Source organism: Muscardinus avellanarius (assembly GCF_963383645.1).
Source record: "Muscardinus avellanarius genome assembly, chromosome: 12".
Classification (NCBI taxonomy): Eukaryota; Metazoa; Chordata; class Mammalia; order Rodentia; family Gliridae; genus Muscardinus; species Muscardinus avellanarius.
The window spans coordinates 80,441,092-80,460,022 of record NC_137798.1 but is presented as its reverse complement, the minus strand read 5'-3'; the positions used below and the strand labels follow the sequence as shown (position 1 = coordinate 80,460,022).

Below are 18,931 nucleotides of genomic sequence, written 5' to 3'. Positions count from 1 at the left end.
GTTGTCAGTACATGTAGCTTCTCAGGAGCAAAAGTTCAGACTGTAGGCTCAGCAACTGTGTTTCTGTGTCATCCACATGAAGAATCAGACTTCAAGAGAGGTGTTGAGTGAGGAGTGACCCTTGGGACACTCCACAGACAGGTCACGGGGTTGACACACCTGCCTCTGTAAGGCGGGGCTTTCACCTGCCAGTGGCACAAAAAGCACCTGGGAAACCTAGACAGACAGACTGCTACAATCTGGAGGTGAGATTTCTGAGTCAGCTGGTCTAGGCAGGAGGAGCCCAGGATTAGGCATTTTAAACAAAAAAAAATTGGGCAATTCTAAGGTTGCTATTTGGCACTTTAAGAAACATTGATGTAAAGTCTTCTAAAAAAGACTGGCAAAATGCTGGTGATGATCAAAGTTGGGTGCTGGGTACCTGGTAATTACATTTTGATATGACTGAGAACTCCCACAACAGAGATGTTTTTGTTTTCAATTATTTGTGTGTGTTAGAGAGAGAAAGAGAAGAATGAATGAGAACCTCGGGGCAGTCTACTGCCAAGCTATACCCTCAGCCCTTTTTATTTTGAAACAGGGTCTCACTAGGTTGCTGAGTCTCACTATGTTGCTGAGGCTGGCCTCAAATCTGGGATCTACCTTTTTCAACCTCTGAAGTACTGGGATTATAGGTGTGTGCCATCACGCCTGGCTAAATGAATTCTTTTGAGTCAGAAGTTTTGCTTCGTGATGAGCAGGGACAAGGGGTGACAGCAATGTTCTAACAACCTGGAGGCCCCACAAACCTCCAGTGGGAGTCCACCAACCTCACCAGCAAGGACTTCTTTGGTACCAACCACCCACTCCTGTAAGATGTAAAAATTCTCCCCAAGAGTCTAATCACAAATTTAATTAAAAACAGTCAAAAGTAAAAATAAATTAAACCAAGTTTCAACAGACTATACTACCTTCCATGAAATTTAGCCTGTATGAACTGTGGGCAGCAGGGACACCTCAGGTGGTGTGCTCTGAGGCTCCAGGGTCTTCTCTTGCAAGATGGAGACACAGCAGGATGAAAGCATGGAGCCGATGCCGCCGACCCAAAGCACGGACCAAGACCGGCCACTTCTGGGCCTTCTACTAGCGTGAGGATGAGTTAGGTTTGGGCCACACTGCTGGCTTTCTGTTTTGATGATTTTTTGTTTTGTTTTGTTTTAACCTAAATGTGTCCCCTAAACTGAGATTTTGTACCAAAGTCCAGATTTCTGGATCCTTTCACTAAAAAGCCTGGCTACACCGGGTCTGCAGTAGAGGAGCCTGATTCCTCTCCGGGGTCCCTGCCCACTGCAGTCCAAGACTAGTCCTGAATCACTGAGGGGTGTGTGTGTGTGTGTGTGTCAGTACTGGGGGGCAAACGTGGGGTGCTGTACAACTGAACTACAGTCTCCTTTTTATTTTGAGACAGAGTCTCTCTGAATTGCCCAGCTGGCCTCGAATTTGCAATCCCTCTGCCTCGGCCTCCAGGCAGCTGGGTTCCAGGTGAGCAGCTGAGTCCTGCTGCTGGTTTTCTTGTAGGGGTGAGGAGAGGAGACGAGCGGTCCTGCGGCCGTGCGGGCGGCAGATGTGAGGGAGCAGAGGGAGCATTTGGTGGAAGCATGCGTCAGGGGAGCTGGTGGGGAGCGTGTCCCCTACAGAAATGCCATGTGCAAATAACCATACATGCACCTCAGGAACAGAATCTAAAATAAAACCCCACTTTACAGATTTATCCACCTGGTATGCAGAGGCACCTCAGGCCAGTGCAAAGACACAGGGTCCAGCATGAGATGTTTAAAGCACAGGTCACGGCCCATTAGTGAGTCACGAAATCAATTCCACAGACCACTGCTAGCATTTCTCCCCTTTTCTTTCTTCTTCTTTGCAGAACAGAAAAAAGAAAAAAAAAAGAGTATACTGCAAATAGGATAAGCATTATATAAACTTTATGTTTTCAGTTGTGTTTTGTTTTGTTTTTGTGTGTGGTGCTGGGGATTAAACCCGGGGCATTCTACCTCTGAGCTACACCTTTAGCCCTATGTGATTATTATTATTTCTACTTTGAAGCAGGGCCTCCCTGAGTTGCAGAGGGCCTCACAAGTTGCTGAGCCTGGCTGTGAACCTGCGATCCTCCCGTCCCAGCCTCCCGAGTACTAGGATGCCAAGTGTGTACCACCACACCTGCCTATGTTTTCAGTTTACCTATGCACACAACCCATCATAATAATAGGACAGATTTTAAAATTATTGGTGACCGGCTAAACATGAACAAACAAACAGGCAAACCAAATCCTAAAACCTACCTGAGGGTGGGCAACCAGAGAAGGACCTGGGGCTGGAGTTCTGCTCCCACAAAGTGCGTGGGAACAGAGGCTGAGGTAAAGTGGTGTGGGTTCTGGGTCACCTCTCCCTCACAGACACGTTTCTCTCCCAACTTCTGAGGAAACTGAGGTTGTCACTGCGGCCCCCGAGGCCTGGCCCCCGACCTGCGGCAGGTCGTCTACAGAGCTGCGGGCAGCACAGCCCCAAGCTTCCCGGGGGACCTGTGCCTGGCTCCCCAGAAGGGGCTGTTAGAGGACGGAGAATCTGACAGTGGTCATGACACTAATAAGGCCCCATCACACAGAGAGCTTTTCATCCTCTCCGGAGACTTTCACGCTATCACACCCTCCTCGGCTGGGCCGTGGGAAGCACAACCGCACTTCGGAAGCACCACGCCACTGGGGGACACGGAGGACATCTGGCTTCACCCAAATCACAGAGCTCCTTAGTGATGAGGCTGAAACCTGACTCTGCATCTCCCGACTCTCACCCTGGGTCCCAAACACGTTGCCCCAGGCCTTTTCAAGAGTGGATCCCTGCTGATTTCCCAGTGCCCACGGAGTACCCAGATGTCCGTTGGATTTACTGCCCAGACCACCCCTTCTTGGCGCTCCCTACTTTTGGAAGGCAATAGAGGGCTCAGAGAATTGAAAGCTAGAGAGAATCCCTTAAACAGGGAGTTCTTAACAGAATCACACCTGGGAAGCTTTTCCAGTGTCCATGTGCTTACCCCCAGCCCCAGCAGGCAGTCATTTCTAGAAAGGAGCCCCAGTTATGGCTACTGAGACTAATGGTCCTAACTGATTTCAGGTATGAAGCTGAAGGCTCCAGTTGCTGGAACCTGCCTGTCTTCTTTTCCCCTGCCTACTTTCTTCCCTGAGAAGTGTTTAGTGTGGACTTGACCTAAAGGCTGAGGTCAGGAGGAAACAGCCAAGGACCTGAATGGTCCACAAAGCAAAGCCCTGTTCCTGAGATGCACGCAGAAGCCCACGGTGTTCTTAGGAACCAACGGAGCTCTGCACATGGCAGGCCAGGGCAATTCAGACCCGAACAGAGATGCTCGCTCAACATGCAGAACGTACAGCACAGAGGCTGCGGAACCAGCCCTTGGAAAAGTTAATTAGATGCCAGTTTCTTTGTAAGCGCTCCCCACCACTTGCTGACCGCTTTGGCCACTTTGCAGGCTGAAGCTTCACCTCTGACCTCCCACCTTGCACACTCGAAGCAGGAGGAAGGACATGCTGGATGCCACCTCCCCAGCGCCTGGGGCACCGGCCTGCTCAGTGGTTTGGCAAAGGGGAAATCACATCTCTGCGTGGCCCTTTCCAACTGTCCAAATGCTCAGCCATGAAGCCACCATATTCCTTAAACACTGGCCTCTTGGGCAGGGGTCACTAAGGATAAGGGGTTGTTTTTTCTTTTCTTTTTTTTTTTTTTTTTTTTTTTTTTGCTGCAAAAGTCCTGTCAGTCCCTCGGCTCAGCACTCAGCTTGTCCCTCCTGGTTTTTGTCCTAGCTCTCTGACTGGTACTTGGTTTCTTCTCTTGGCTGGATTCAGCCACTCTTAATTCTCAGAGAAGCCCATTCTCAGGTAGTAGCTGGTTTCCCCAGTGAACCTGCCATGGAAGGACGAAAGCGAGGACAACAGCAGTCAGCACTTACTGAGCTTGTTGGGCGCCAGGCACGGACGCGGAATTGTTTACATGCTCCTATAATAATTGCTATGTTACATATAACACGAAGCATGATGCTCGTGATGATCATATTATTTTAGTTAACTTGCTCTGTTTTATAGGCAAGGAGCCTGGGGCTCGGAGAGGTAAAGTAGCTTGCCTCGGGTCACCCACCTGGAGAGCGCAGGGCCAGAACACGAGGCCTGCTTGTCTGATTCCAAAGCCCAGTTTTTAACTGCACCAGATAGAGACATACAGGCGGTTTGACACCGACGGACACGCTCCTTCTATAGACTCTGCTTCAAACCCAATCGATATTTTCCATGACAGGGACGTGCTTTTAACTTATAGCAGGGCTACGGCTTTGTCAGGCCTGACGATTTGGTAATTAACGCTAGCCTAATTGTTCTGTGTGATTTATTATGTATGTTTTATTTACAACATGACAGCCTGTGTTACAGCGAGAGAGAGAGAGAGAGAGAGAGAGAGAGAGAGAGAGAGGAAGGAGTCTGTCCTGTCTAGCTAAATGACCTTCCTTCATATTTCCTCCTTTTCCCATTTCTTCTACTCAAGTGTAATCCCTTTCTTATTCACTTGGTCGGCTGAGGACAAGCTCGATTCCACTGGCGCACAACATGACTGAGGCCCCTGGGGCTCCGTGGCCTCCTGAATCCTTGTGGTTTCATTCTGGGGCTCAGTGGTAAAGACCGGCTGTTGGGTAGGAACCCTCCCCACCTGCAGAGTCTGTCCTGATCGCCCCCTGCTGCATCGGGGGGCCCAGTCTGGCCAGCATGACCAAGTGTCCACAGAAAGGTGGACATGATGGCACACACCTGTTGTCCCAGTACTTGGGAGGCTGAGACAAGAGGATCTCTAAGCAACTTTGCAAGACATCATTTCAAAATAATAAAACAGGCTGGGAATGTAGCTCCAGGCAGAATGTCCCCGCAATACTAAAAGATGAAAAAAAGAGGAGGGGCTGTGTCTCTAGGACCAGGAAGTGGTAGGGCCCCCAGTAGCGCCTGGGGGAGAGGCCCGTGGCAACCTGGATTCCCTGCCACCGGACACAAGGCCCCAGCTGCCGCTGCTCAGGCTCCGCGTGGGAGGCTGAATGGCACACGAACACAGACATCATCTCAGCTAAACGCGGCTCCCGCGTCTAATGGAACACTGCAGAGATCTAAATGGAGATAAAGTACCACGGCTCAGAGGACGGCCGGGATGCTATCTTTATGCTGCATGACAATGTTCAGTGGTTAATTAGACACCGTTAACCTATTTTAGCAGGGGACATAACTGGGATAAATGGGGGGAAGTGTCCTTGAAGCCTCTTAATACCCACGGCACATACTGGACCCTAGACTTACCTCCCTGCTGCAAGACGGAGCAGGCTGGCACAGACCCCGGGAGGGCCCTCCCCTGGCCCATCCCCCTCAGGCCACCGCCTGTGACCCAGGGAGGAACAGAAGGGTTTGGACAAACCGTGATGACTACAACTTGTTGCAGGTAAGAGAAATCTGAAGCCACCACGTGGTTCCCTTGCAAAATGAAAAAATTCCTCAGCCAAATTCAGAAAGAAACATGGGCGAGGGGAAGAGAGGGAATGAGACCAACAACTAAACTGGCGTCAAAGCGACTTTGCATTTTAAAAAATGTATCGCTCCTCTGGGGCGAGAGAGGCCAAAATACCATCTTCTTGCAAAGTCCTCTACTCTTACAATTCTAAAATGTCCAATAAAAATCTCAAGTTGCCTCTAAACCTCAGTGAGGCAAATTTTACCCAGGCCAGAGAGAAAGAAAGTGGTGTCCCAAATCACATCGCTCCGCAAATCCAAAGCCAAGGCTCTACTTTTTAACTGTGTGACCCGCCAGACCCGCCTTTGCAGTGGGAACCTGAGGAAAGGGGAAATCTGTTATTGTGGTCGTGGCCACACTGTCCCTTCAGGAGGACAGTCAACTGGATCCCTGGGGTTCCTCTGCTCCAGGTTCCCACAGTCACACTACTAGAGAAGAGCCAGGTGTTTCTCATGAATGGAAGTTCTCCTTGGCCAGCGGATTCCTCATTTAAATCTCCCTGGAAGCTGAAGTGCCTACCCTCTTTCCCCAGTTCCTAGTTCATGCCATTCATGTGTTCAGTATCTAGCGTGTTAGATAATATATTCTCTTCCTTCTTTTAAAGCACTGCAAGAATTTCCTAGCACCCAAATTTTGGCACTCTGGGATTTAGGTCACACTAGATCATATTTAGCTTCTACTGGCATAGTTCATCAATACGGTATCCACTTTAAAAAAAAAAAAAAAAGAAAGAGAAAGAGTGAGAAAGAAAAACCACTTCCTTAGCCTGTCTATAGACTGCCCAATCCTGGCTGGTGTGGTGGCGCACGCTTATAATCCCAGTATTTGAGAGACTGAGACTGGAGGATCATGGTTTGCAGACAGCCTCATTTATTTAGTGAGGCCCTCTGCAATTCAGTGAGACCCTGTTTCAAAACAAAGAATAAAAAAAAAAAAAAAATAGGGCTGGGGGTATAGCCCAGAGGTAGAATGCCCCTTGGTTTCATCCCCTGTACTAAAAAAAAAAAAAAAAAAAAAAAAAAGATAGTGAATTACAATTCAATTCTTGAGTGAAGTCTGCCCCCTGCTGGGAAGATTAAGAATAACTTTGTTGTTCTGATTCCTAGATGCCTTTGCCTGGAGGGAAAAAAGTACAATATACAGAAACAGTTTTCGAACTTAAAAACAGTTATTGCATCATGTGAAATGTGTGTGTGTGTGCCTGCTATCAGAAAAAGAAGCAGAGAGTTTAGGGCGCTGGCCCTTAGGTATCTCAAACGAATAACTATTTTGTTCAGGAAGCCTTAATTGGATTGCTAATTATATACTAGGCATAAACGGGAGGTGTTGGGAATTGGGAATCTTTTGCTCAGGATTTTAGAATCTGGTGGGAGAAAAATCATTACAGAAATAATACTAGTACCTCCATAAACTCACACAGTGCGGGGCCCGAAAGTCACCTCCCACCATCTAAACCATGCAGGAACTAGGGGTGGAAATGGAGGCGTGGCGTTTTTAGGGGGCCTAAAGAAGACCCCAAAGCTAGATGGAGCTGGAAGCCAGGGCTCACACACACCCCGCTGGTTTACGCCGATGGTTCTACTGTGCCCCAAAACTAACGAGACAAGCGAGGTCATGGGAGGAGCAGAGAGGGAACCATGGCTGGGGCTGGCGGAGGGGCTTCCCGGAGGACTTGCCAGCTGAGACACAAAAACCACAGGAAGGAAACAGCCTGCAGAAAGGGTCAGGGGCATGGAGGGGCCCGCAGGAAACCCGATGTGGCCAACACGTGGGCAAGGAGGCTGGGCAGCACACCGGCTGGCCGCTTGCGCGAGATGGTACTGCTCACGCTGCCAACCTATAAATATACACGCTGACCCTGTTCAGGAATCAGGAGTCTGCATGGCTAGGGATTCATTTTGACTGTTTCTCCCCCACCCTTCAAGCCATGTAAGCCAACACACACAGAAAGAATTCAGAGAATAATCTACAACTAATATGCGATTCACCCTGCATTCAGCAATAAAAGCAGCATCCTCCAGCTAGGAGAAAGAATGGGAGGAAAAGCAGGTGAGAGGAGGCGCCACTGGGGAGCAGACCTCGTGCTCAAGTACCACCTCAGGAGTTGTGCTATGGCTGTGTACTTTCTGCATCTACTTTTATTTTATTTTATTTTATTTTTATTTTTTCTGGTCCTGGGGATTGAACCCAGAGGCATTTTACCTCTGAGCCACATTCTAGCTCTTTTTAATTTTTTTTGGTTTTGAAACAGAATCTTGCTACTTGCTGAGAGTCCTGCTACTTGCTGAGGCTGGCCTTGAACCTACGATCCTGTCTCAGCCTCCCAAGTACTGGGATTACAGGCATGTGGCAGCACTTCCAGCTTCCTATTTTCTTTAAATAGATTCCTTACTTTGACTTTAATGTACTTAGGAGAACTTTCTACCCTCAAAGGAAAGTTATCTTCACCAGCCACAGAGAAGATAATGGTAAAAATAATCTTTTTAAAATCAACTACATTTTTAAAAATTACAGCTAGATGTTATCGTTTGCTAAAAGCCTGAGCCTATTGCTTGTTCTTTGTTAAAAAAAAAAAAAAAAAGGAGGGATTAGCAGGACTAGAGAAGGGCTAACGGAAAAACTAACTGTAAATTGAGACTTTTCCATTGACATGAGAGGAGCTAAAAGCTACTGGAAAAGAGAATAGCCACGTGACCCGATATCAGTCTTGGGAATTTACAGCCCAGGGGGCGAAGATGGAGCACGAAGGACGACGTGGAGACAGGCACACGTAGAAACCAGGTGTCCCCAGGTCACGGCAAACTTAGCACTGCTCAGTGCTCAGGAGGCTCTGATTACAACTTTATTTGGTACTGAAGATGGAACCCAGGGCGTCACACATGCTAGGCGAGTGCTCTTCCACTGAGCTTTGTACCCCAGCACTTAAAAAAAAAAAAAATTTTTTTTTTTTTTCAGAAAGGAGCTCACTAAGTTGCTGAGGCTGGTCTTGAACTTGTGATCCTTGGCCTCCCCAACAGCTAGGACTACAGACATGCACCACCCACCTGGCTTCGTTACTTTTCCCAGAGAAAATTTTCTGCTTGGTATAAGAGCATCTGCAAAGACTTTATCCTAGTCACTCGACTACTGTTTGCTCTGTTCTTTGATATATGTGGTATTTATGAAGAGCCCCAAAGCCCATAGGTACACTGAGACTCACCGGAGGGAGGGGGTGTGCACAGAGACGGTCAGCTGTTAGGGGAGCCCCCTTGTGGCGACCACAGGGAGACCACAAGGGAGACCAGCTGGGCAGAGCTGCCTCTTGGAAGGCATGCGGCCCCCTGTGGTGAATTTCTGGTAAATAAGAAGCAAGGACACTCTGGCTGCAAAACAGGCCTCTTGCACAATGAGCACGGTGAACCCAGGAGACAGGCCTAGCCACCTGGAACCGGCCCCGGTGGGGGTGGGACGGGAGGAGAAGTAAAACTGCTCACAAACCCACTAGATCAGGAAGAGCTCAGACTCCGTGAGGGGCTCCACGCCTGTGCATACTTATACCTAAATATGTCCAAGCCGCTGCTGCTTATATTAAAACTGCTTTCAGTTACTTCTCAACAAAGAGCTAGAAAGGAGAGGAAAGGAGAGTTGGTGTGATGTTCACAGATGCATTTTATTTTTGAGAACGCGGACCCATCAAAGGGAGAGCAAGGAGACCATTCTGTCAGGAGAATTGTGACCAAGGGCTGGTTCTCTCCGTTCCCTCCTGGTTCTCTCCGTTCCCTCCGTTCCCTCCTGGCCCCAGCCGCCAGGCTGCTGGCTGGCTCAGGGGACACAACTTTTTTCCTTGAAAGTTTTTTTGTTCCGGAAGATTGCTTCATATGATCAACATCTCATTTCTGCGAGGGTCCCGGAGGAGGGCGGTGAAGACGATTTTATTCTAACAGACTCGCTCCTGCACAAATAGCACAGTGTGCGGCCTTTTCATGAACCTGAGATGAATGCCAGGCTCTCAGGCCTGAGAATGGGCTTGGAGGTAGAATGCAAGGCACATTCCATTATACTAATTAGCTGCGTGACCTTGGGCAGTGGGGCAAGGTGACATTTAAGGGCCTTTCTAACTCTAAGATTCTTTAATTCTGAGTCGCTTAACCTCCCCAGGACTCATTTCTGTTTCCCATCTCCAAATTGAGGGGGCCAGATGCATGACTGCTCCAGCCCCTCCCCAGCTCTAAATGATGGCCTCCCTGGTTTCCTGGTTTTCTACCTCCATCTGTTCCTGGTTAATACCATCAACCCAGGCAGCCCCTGCCCCACAACTGGCATCTCCTTGCCCTAAAATTCCAATCAAGACAGTACAGTGGGTTTATTCAGAGATCCCCAAGTCAACATGGCAGGAGGGAGACAGAAACAGGACCAAAAGCAAGGAGGAAAAAGAGAAAAAAAGAAAGAAAGAAAGAAAAAAAGAAGGAAAGAAAGGGAGAAAGGAACCCTCTTTCCTTTTTCAATTATTTTTAGGGACAAGGGAATTACTCTGAACTCTCTTCCTACTTAAAAATTAAGGTCTTTTCCTCCATGCTTCTTTTTTCTCCTTTCTCCGTAGTTGTCAAAACCTGCTACAATTTTTCGAACTGCATGGAGAAAAGTGCTTGTTTTGGTTTGGGTACTGGGGATTGAACCCAGGGGCATACCACTGAACTGTACCCCCAGACCTTTTTTACTTTTATTTTGGAAACATAGTCTCATTAAATTACCAGGCATTTGTCTCAAATCTGCAATCTTCCTGCCTCAGCCTCCCATATACTGGGATTACGGGCATGGGTCAGTGTGCTTAGCTTCATGGAGAAATCTTTCTTGCCCTGGCACCCCCTCCTAACTGTTCACTAGCACCCCAATGGCTTTTTCTTAGTATCTCTTCTGTTTTCTTTCCTGTCACGCAGCTGGAAAGAGGGCATCTGCCTAGACCTAGTGAATTCTTCAAGCCTCCAAACACAGGTGCCTCAGAAGCCGGCCTCTGTTCTCTGGGTCAGAGGGGACTCAGAGAGACCAGCTCCAGCACCTGGGGCCAGGCCAGCCAAGGAGAACCTGCTGAGCTCTGATCCCAGGCCCCAGTTTAGACAATCAGCTGGAAACCAGGTCTGAGCATGGGCTCTGGAGTAGGAGGGTGCTGTGGTTTCAGTGTTGAGTCTCCTCCGAAACTGGAGAACTGCTTGGTGTGTGGAGAAAAAACCTACACATCTGGTGTGAGCAGTCAAACGCTGAAGGTGTTGAAATTAATACGGAAAAAGGGTTGGTTAGTCCTTACGTTCTGCACAGAGGATGCCGCTTTGGGAGAAATGGAATTCTTTTCACGTCTCTAATTACCCCCAAGATGGTGCCACATCAAAAAGGCATTCAGAAGAGGTGTGATAACATGTCCCTTGCACCAATGGTCACACACCTGTCAATACTGCCCTGGCTCTTATCCCTGAGAAAGGAACTTGTGCCTGCACACAAGGCCCTACTCGCCAGCCCTTTTCTACCCTGCCCATATAACCCCTTGTTCTCTCTCCCTGTGCAAACCCTGGGCTCTGGCTGCCTCAGTGTACTCATCCTAAACATGCCAGTACATCTGGGCCTCCTTGCAGCCGGCCAGCTCCTACCATGCTGCAAGGCAGTAACTCATGGACTCGACTGACCTGCTCCGAGCAACCATTACAGAGAGCGCAGGTCAGATACTTTCTGAGCTCAAGAGGGCCTTTGAGACCACTTGATTTTAGTACTACAGAGAAAGAGCCCAAGGGTGCTGAGCTGGCTGGCTGCTCAAGGCCACCCTGTGTCTGTGCTCTGTGCCCACAGCCTTTCCTTAAAATGTCCTTCTTTGCTGAGAAGACTCAAAGCTCAAGCTTCTTGCACTTTCTACCCTCGAGGCATGGATATGTAGGATTTATTTCCCATAATCACGACAGCCTACAAGGCGGGGAAAAAAAAAAAGAAATTTTAAGATCATGTAGTCCAAATCCCTCGGGCAGCCTTGGGCCACAGAGTTTACATGATGTCCCCCAAGCTCAAGCAGGGAGGGGCAGTAGAAGGGGACGAGAACACAGGCAGACATCCAACCACTACTAGCGGTGGGGGGAGAGTGTGGCCCTGGCAGAGGAGGTGGCTCAGTAAGGAGCCCGGGACCCGCCTCGCAGGCAGGCTCTGGCCAGGCTTAACTCTGAGCGCCTTCTCTGGGCTACTCTGCCCTCAGCCTAGGGGTGACCCAGAGGCCCAAACCAGAGGCAGGGGCTGCTAAAGCCCCAGTAAGTAGCACCTGGCTGCTGAGCTGCCTGCCTGGGAATGGATCCAGTTCTTGGAGGGTACTGCAGGGTTAGAAGGGACAATCGCTTCCAATGCCTAATTGAACTTAATGACTAGCCTAATTAAGCCTTTTAATGGCAGAGCTGGCGTGGCCTTGGCTCATGCCCCTAAGTGCAGGCGGCACCCTTTGAATCCCCTTCCTCTGGAGGCTTGGGCAGATGGCTGGGGCGCAGCTCTGCAGACCGGCAGGCCTGGGTGGGACCACACACTCTCTCCCTCCCTCCTATGGCTCTCACAGGTTGAATATGCTGGAACCATGTCAATATGACCCTTAGGAATGTCTGCTGACGCTCTACCACGCACAAGGACACCATGCCAGGTTGCCAAGGGGGCGAGGGGACAAACAGAAGGCAGCAAAACACAGACTAAGGACTCCGACCATCCCACTTACCTGGGCTCACACACCAGCTGGCTGCTGAGCTACCTGTATGACTTTGAGCAGGTTATCTATTGACTTTCTGAACATCAGCTTCCTCACCTGCAAGCAGGAATAACCACAGCACCCACCCCACAGGGCTGTTTTGAGGACAAAACAAGATGACTGTACAGTGCAGTGCCCAGCACAAAGGTCACAGTACGTGATGTGTGTGTATGCCTGTCCTACGTGTGTGTGTGTGTATTTGATTGTGTTTCATCCCTACAGCAAGAGCTGGGCAAGATGAGGGATGCCCATAAAGAGCTTCAGTAGTGCGGCCCTGCAAGACAGAGTCCATTTCTGAGGATGAAGTTGCAAATTTCCTAAAGAACAGAGATTTATTTATTTATTGAGGGGGGGCGGATCTGGGGATGGAACCCAGGGGCATTCAGCCTCCAAGCTACACCCCCTGCCCTATTTTTTTTTTATTTCGAAACAAGGTCTCATTACATTGCAGAGGGCCTCACTAAGTAGCTGAGGCTGTCTGCGAGCTGTGATCCTCCAGTCTCAGCCTCCCGAATGCTGTTTTTTTTAAAAATCAGAGGGTTCATAAGGGGGAAAGGATTTTAAAAAGTTCTAATTGTTCACCAACAGGGGAAGAGTACATCCATACCATGAGATTATTATAGAGCAGTTAGGAAAATGAAATCAATCTCCAGGATATACTGTTAAGTGAAAAAAAATAAATGTAAGGTGCAGAACACTTAGTATGATCCTGTTTATGTAAAAATAACACACACAGCCAGGCGTGGTGGTGCATGCTTGTAATCCCCGCGCTTGGGAGGCTGAGACAGGAGGATCGTGGTTCGTGGACAGCCTCAGCTACTTAGTGAGACCTGTTACCAAATAAAATATAAAATAGGTCTAAGAGTATAGCTCAGAGGTAGAAAGCCTCTGGGTTCTACCCCGGGTACCACAAAAAAAAAAAAAAAAAAGAAAAGAAAAGAAAAGAAAAAAAACCAAAACCCAAAAAACCACAGATGCTCCACGACTTACTTACAATGGGATCAGGTCCTGATAAACCCTAGGAAATGGGAAATGCACTGAATACACTTAACCTACAAAGCCACAGCTTAGCAACACAGCCCTGCAGAGTGGCCGCTGTTGCCCTTGTGTTCCGTGGCTGACACGGCTGAGCTCACTGCCACTGCCCAGCGTGACGAGGGAGGGCTCTACCACAAATCAGCAGCCAGAAAAAGATGCAAACTCAGAGCTGGAAGAAGTGCCGCTTCCGGTGCAGGATACCCGCTTTGGCAGCATCGTGAAGTGTAAGATTCTAAGTCAGACCATCGCGACTGGGAAACCATCTGTGCATCTACTGACGTGGGTAGAGATACCAACAAATGGCTCCAGTAGTCACGTCTAGAGAGATGGCTAGTGTTAGAGATGGTAGCTGCAGGCAAATGTAGCTTTACCTGTCTTGTTTGAAATTTTACACTGTGAAAGTATTCTCCACTGGCTTGAACAACTAAAAAGGACTTTATTTAAAAAAAAAATCAATGAGACTGCTTCCAAGGAGTTTCCCTGCAACAGAGGGGTTCACCCAGACCCCAGCCAGCACTACAGCAATACCAGAGTTTGACAGGAGATGAGACACTGGCTCTAACTTTCAGTCTAGAAGAGCCCTGCACTGTGACAGTCCAGAAATCAAAGGGACATTCCATAGGCGGTAGTGCTTTTTGGCGGTTATTATTTAAGGAATACTTCTGTGGACTGCTCTTTCCTTTCCTGACTCTCAGAGACCTCCAACTCTACCATCCTACCCCCAGCACTGAGAAATGACCAGCTCTCGTCACCACTGGATTTCCACTTCTGCCAAGTTAGAGACTGGGTAGGGCCGAACATCGAAGCCTTCACAGGCCACACTAAGAGCCCATTTTACAAGCACACCTGGTATTTACTTGCAGTAAAAGTCAAGGGTAAGTGGAGCATGGTGGTGCATGCTTATAATTCCAGTAACTGAGGGGCTGAGACAGGAGGATCACAGGTTCGAGGACAGTCTCGGCAACTAGTGAGACTTTCATCAACTTATGAGGACTCAGCTTTAAAATAAAAATATAAAAATAAAATAGGACTAGGGCTGAAGCCCAGAGGCAGAATGACCCTGGGTTCAACCTCCAGTGCCAAATGAACAAACAAAACAAAAACGTGATTTGTACTGTCTCCACATGGTACTTTCCTCTCACACCGTCCTCTTGAAATGATCCACTTTTCTCAATTTGGAACACTGTAGCTTTAAGATCACACAGACTTTTCTCTGCAGAAAGGCAGCATACCATTACAAAAAGCTAAACCTGGCTGCCTGTGCGGGCAAGGGCCAGTGCTCTGTGCCCCCGCCCAGTGAACGGTGCACCCTCTCCCACTGCCCACGAGCAGCGACTGTGTTGAGTACTCACACTGTGCAGCTTCAGGGGCTGAGTGGGAAGGACAGCCCAGCTCGTGCTTCATCAACGTCCTGTCCTGCCACTGCCCCGCCATTCTCAGCCCTTCCCCTGCCAGCACCCAAACAATGAAGTCTACCCAGATGATACAAAGGCTCAAGGGTAGGGAAGGCTTAGGAGAGTTTGACATGCCCCACTCTTCCCTACTTCAGGGAGGAGGCTTAGTTTTCAATAGTGACTTCACCGTACACAGTCTGAGCATTATTTATCTTCAGAGCTTATTAAATGTGATTTCCAGCAGTAAACAATGCAACTAAACCCAGTTTTAAAAAACTGGATTTTTATAAATTCATTAAAATAAAAACATATCTAGTTCTTTCTCTACCATCTTACTATCCAGGCTCTGAACATAAATTGAGAGCAAAGCAAAAATTACTTGTTGAGCTGGGTATGGTTGTGCATGACTGCAACGGCAGCTATGCAGGAGGCTGAGGCAGGAGGACCACAAGTTCAAGGCCAACCCGGGCAATTTAGCAAGAAGATTCTGTCCAATAAAAAATAAAAAGGGCTGAGGATGTAGCCCAGTGGTAGAGTGTCCCCGGGTTCAATTCCTAGTACTGCAAACATTTTAAAAAGAAAGATTACTTGAGCTGGGCATGGTGGCACACGCCAGCCAAAGTTTTTGAAGCAAGGCTCTCGGCAACCTAGCAAGACTCTGTCTCAAAATAAAAAAATAAAAAGGGCTGGGGTAGCCGGGCAGGGTGGCACATGCTTGTAATCCCAGCATTGAAGAGGCTGAGACAAGAAGATCATAATTTATGGACAGCCTCAGCTACTTAGTGAGGCCCTTTGCAACTCAGTGAGACCTGTTTCAAAATAAAGAATAAAAAAATAGGACTGGGGATGTAGCTCAGAGGTAGAATGCCCCTGGGTTCCATCTACAGTATCACAAAAAAAGAAAAGAAAAAAAGATTCTTTGAGGCACCTACAAGGAACAAACAAATGTAAGATGTACATTTAAAAGCTACACTATTAGCTGGGCATGGTGGTACACACCTGTAATCCCAGCACTTGGGAGGCTACAGGTTGCAACTTTGATGTTAGCCTCAGCAACTTGGCAAGACCTTTTGGAACAAAATATTTGGGATGTAGCCTAGATCAGTGGCAGAGCATCCCTAGGTTCAATCCCTAGTATTATCAAGCACACACAAATTACTTTTGCTTGGCCCGAATGCCATCTTTCTGACCCTGCAGTGTCTCGAAAGCCACCTGGAGGAAGAGCATAGACACAGACCAAAGGGCATGATAAACTGAGTTGAGACAGATGGCCAAGCAGGAGGTTCACATGAGCATCTCCCAAAGCTGTGGCAACAGGGCCATGGCGCCTGGGCGTTGGAAATAGAGGCACAACTAGCTGCCAAGGACCTTCTGTTCTTAATCACCTCATGTGCAACCACCCCGTCGGATTTGACCCCGTCTCAAACACTCAGCTCTGATACATAACTTGCCTTGTTCAAAACCAAGTAACTGGCCAGGCGTGGTGGCGCACGCTTGTAATCCCCGCGCTTGGGAGGCAGAGACAGGAGGATCGCGCAGGTTCGAAGCCAGCCGCGCGCGCTGGCTTAGGAGACCCTGTTTCCAAATAAAAAAGTATAAAAAATGGGTCTGGGAGTGTAGCCCGGAGGTAGAAGGGCTTCCAGGAACCCCAGTACCACCAAAACAAAAAACAAACAAACAAAAAAAAAAACAAGTAACTGTTGATGTGCCAAATTCTCAACCCTTCTTTGTTTTCTATCTCTTGAAAACCAAATAAGCAAAATTGTGTTTAGTGAAGAAAATCTGAAGGTCAGAGGTTATTTTACCTCACAGGGACACAAGATCCCTTCTTAATCCTTGGAGATCTTGTAAGAAACATCCAAAATTCACTCAATGATCAATATATAGTGCACACCTATATATGGCAGGCACTAGAGACCCAGAAGCAAATGGTATCAACAAAAATATCTTGCACAGTAACTATTTACTAGTTATTAGTAATGCAAAGGCAAAGACATCTGTAGCTCTAAAGAGCTCCATTAAAAATGAAAGATGAAGCCGGGCGTGGTGGCACACGCTTATAATCCCAGCATTTAGGAGGCCGAGACAGGAGGATGGCTGTCCGTGGACAGCCTCAGCTACTTAGTGAGGCCCTTTGCAACTAGTGAGACCCTGTTTCAAAAAATAAAGAATAAAAAATAGGGCTGGAGGTGTAGCTCGAAGGTAGAGTGCTCCTGGGTTTAATCCCCAGTACTGAAAAAAAAATTTTTTTAACTTAACCTTACTTTAAGGTCTGCAAGTTAACCTTACTTTAAGATTTGGGAAACCAGTAAAGTAGATATACTTTCAGACTTTGTGCCGGGTGTGGTGGTGCACGGGCGTGGTGGTACACACTTGTAATCCTAGTACTTGGGAGGCCGAGATAGAATTGCAGATTCATGGCCAATCTCAGAAACTTGTGAGACTCTCCGCAACTTAGTGAGACCCTGTTTCAAAATAAAAAATAGAGCCGGGCATGGTGGTGCACACTTGTAATCCCAGCATTTGGAAGGCTGAGACATGAGGATCGTGGTTCACAGAGAGCCTCAGCTATTTAGTGAGGCCCTTTGCAACTTAGTGAGACCATGTTTCAAAAAATAAAGAATAAAAAATACGGCTGGGGGTATAGCTTGGAGGCAGAATGCCCCTGGATTCCATCCCCAGTACCACACACACACACACACACACACACACACACACACACACACACACAAAATAAAAAATATTAAAGATGAAAACAAAATTAGAGAATGAGGAAAGAGCCTCAACTGGTGTTCCAGGTGACGGTAGGTATATGGGGCTTGTGGTTCTGTTCTTGCAACTTCCTTATAGGTTTTAATTATTTTTATTTTAAACAAAAAGACTTGGTGATGGAGCCAAAGGAGGGTTATAAATACAAATAGTATTCCAGGCAATGCAATAATTGATGAGAGGAAGTTCTTTATAGAAAAATTGCCATTAATAAGTAAAAATTAGAAAGTCACTATTTGCCAACCTTTAATGAAATCATTTCTCCAGGCAACTATCATCAACGAATGCTCCAGCCATTAGGCGGGGAATGTAACATGGAGGACCCCCCACTGACCCGACTGACGAACCACAGTCTCACCTTAAGTGGAATAATCGGACACCTGTGCCTTCGGCTCTGATGCAGCGGTACCACCTGCAAAGCATTCCTGCCACAAGGGCCGGCGCGCGGCTCAGGGTACAGCGCCTGCCTGGCATGCACGAGCACCTGAGCTCAATCCCGAGTAACCAAAAAAATGTTTCCCTGCCACGAGAGTGAGCCTCAGTTGCACTGCCAGTTAAGAGCCAGATCTAACCTTTAGTTTAACAGGACACATGGGGGAGAGAGAAACAAGTTAAACATCACAACTAGAAAAATAATAGGCCAAATCCAGAATGTGAGATACTCTGCAGGTCAAGTTTCTTGTAAAAAAAAAAAAAAATCAACAGCATGAGAAAATGTGGAAGAGGACATAAAACTGCAGCATTAAGAGACTAAAGGCACCTAACAAATAAACACAATGTACGGCAGACCTTGATATTTGCTCCTTGTACAATCCAATTCTACAAAGACATCTTTGAGGCAAAGTAACTATGATCTAGATATTTGATAGCACTAAAGATTTACTATTTTGATAGGCACAAGAACGGCACAATCGTTAACGAAAACCATTGTGTTTTTTTTTCAATGAATAAAAATTACCTCCAACGTTAAGGGAAGAGGGAGGTAATCGATGATGTTCTTTATATACTGTCAAGCTCCTCTGCTCACCGCTGGCCTCACAGAGGATAGCAGATGTTCATATCCCCGCCTTCCTCTTCTTAAGACTAAACTGTTCCTGTATACATGTCTGACCCAGTGATGCCCCATTTTTCAAGTCACAGAACACTTCAAAACAACATTGGGTTGGCAAAGGAGACCTCTCATGGGCAAGCTGACGGGCCCTGGCCTGGCCCAGCTGAGCTCACAGCACTGCGCGTGGACAGGGAGCACCCGTGAGCCTCCCCCGTGACACCTTCCTAAGGACAACGCAACAGGGCTGGCGACGAGGACAAAGCAAGTGTTTGCAACTGCGCACAGGTCTAGAAGGCCCCTGGCTCTGTGAGTTTCTGCCTTTCACACTTTTGGAGTATAATAAGAATTAACTAC

General features: G+C 47.8%; 1 protein-coding gene across 1 annotated transcript in view; it reads right to left on the bottom strand.

The window, feature by feature from the left end:
* Positions 1-18,931, bottom strand: part of IFT43 (intraflagellar transport 43) — a gene marked incomplete at both ends in the record, with an annotated part of 87,659 nt that overhangs the window by 28,664 nt on the left and 40,064 nt on the right. The window lies entirely within an intron of this gene.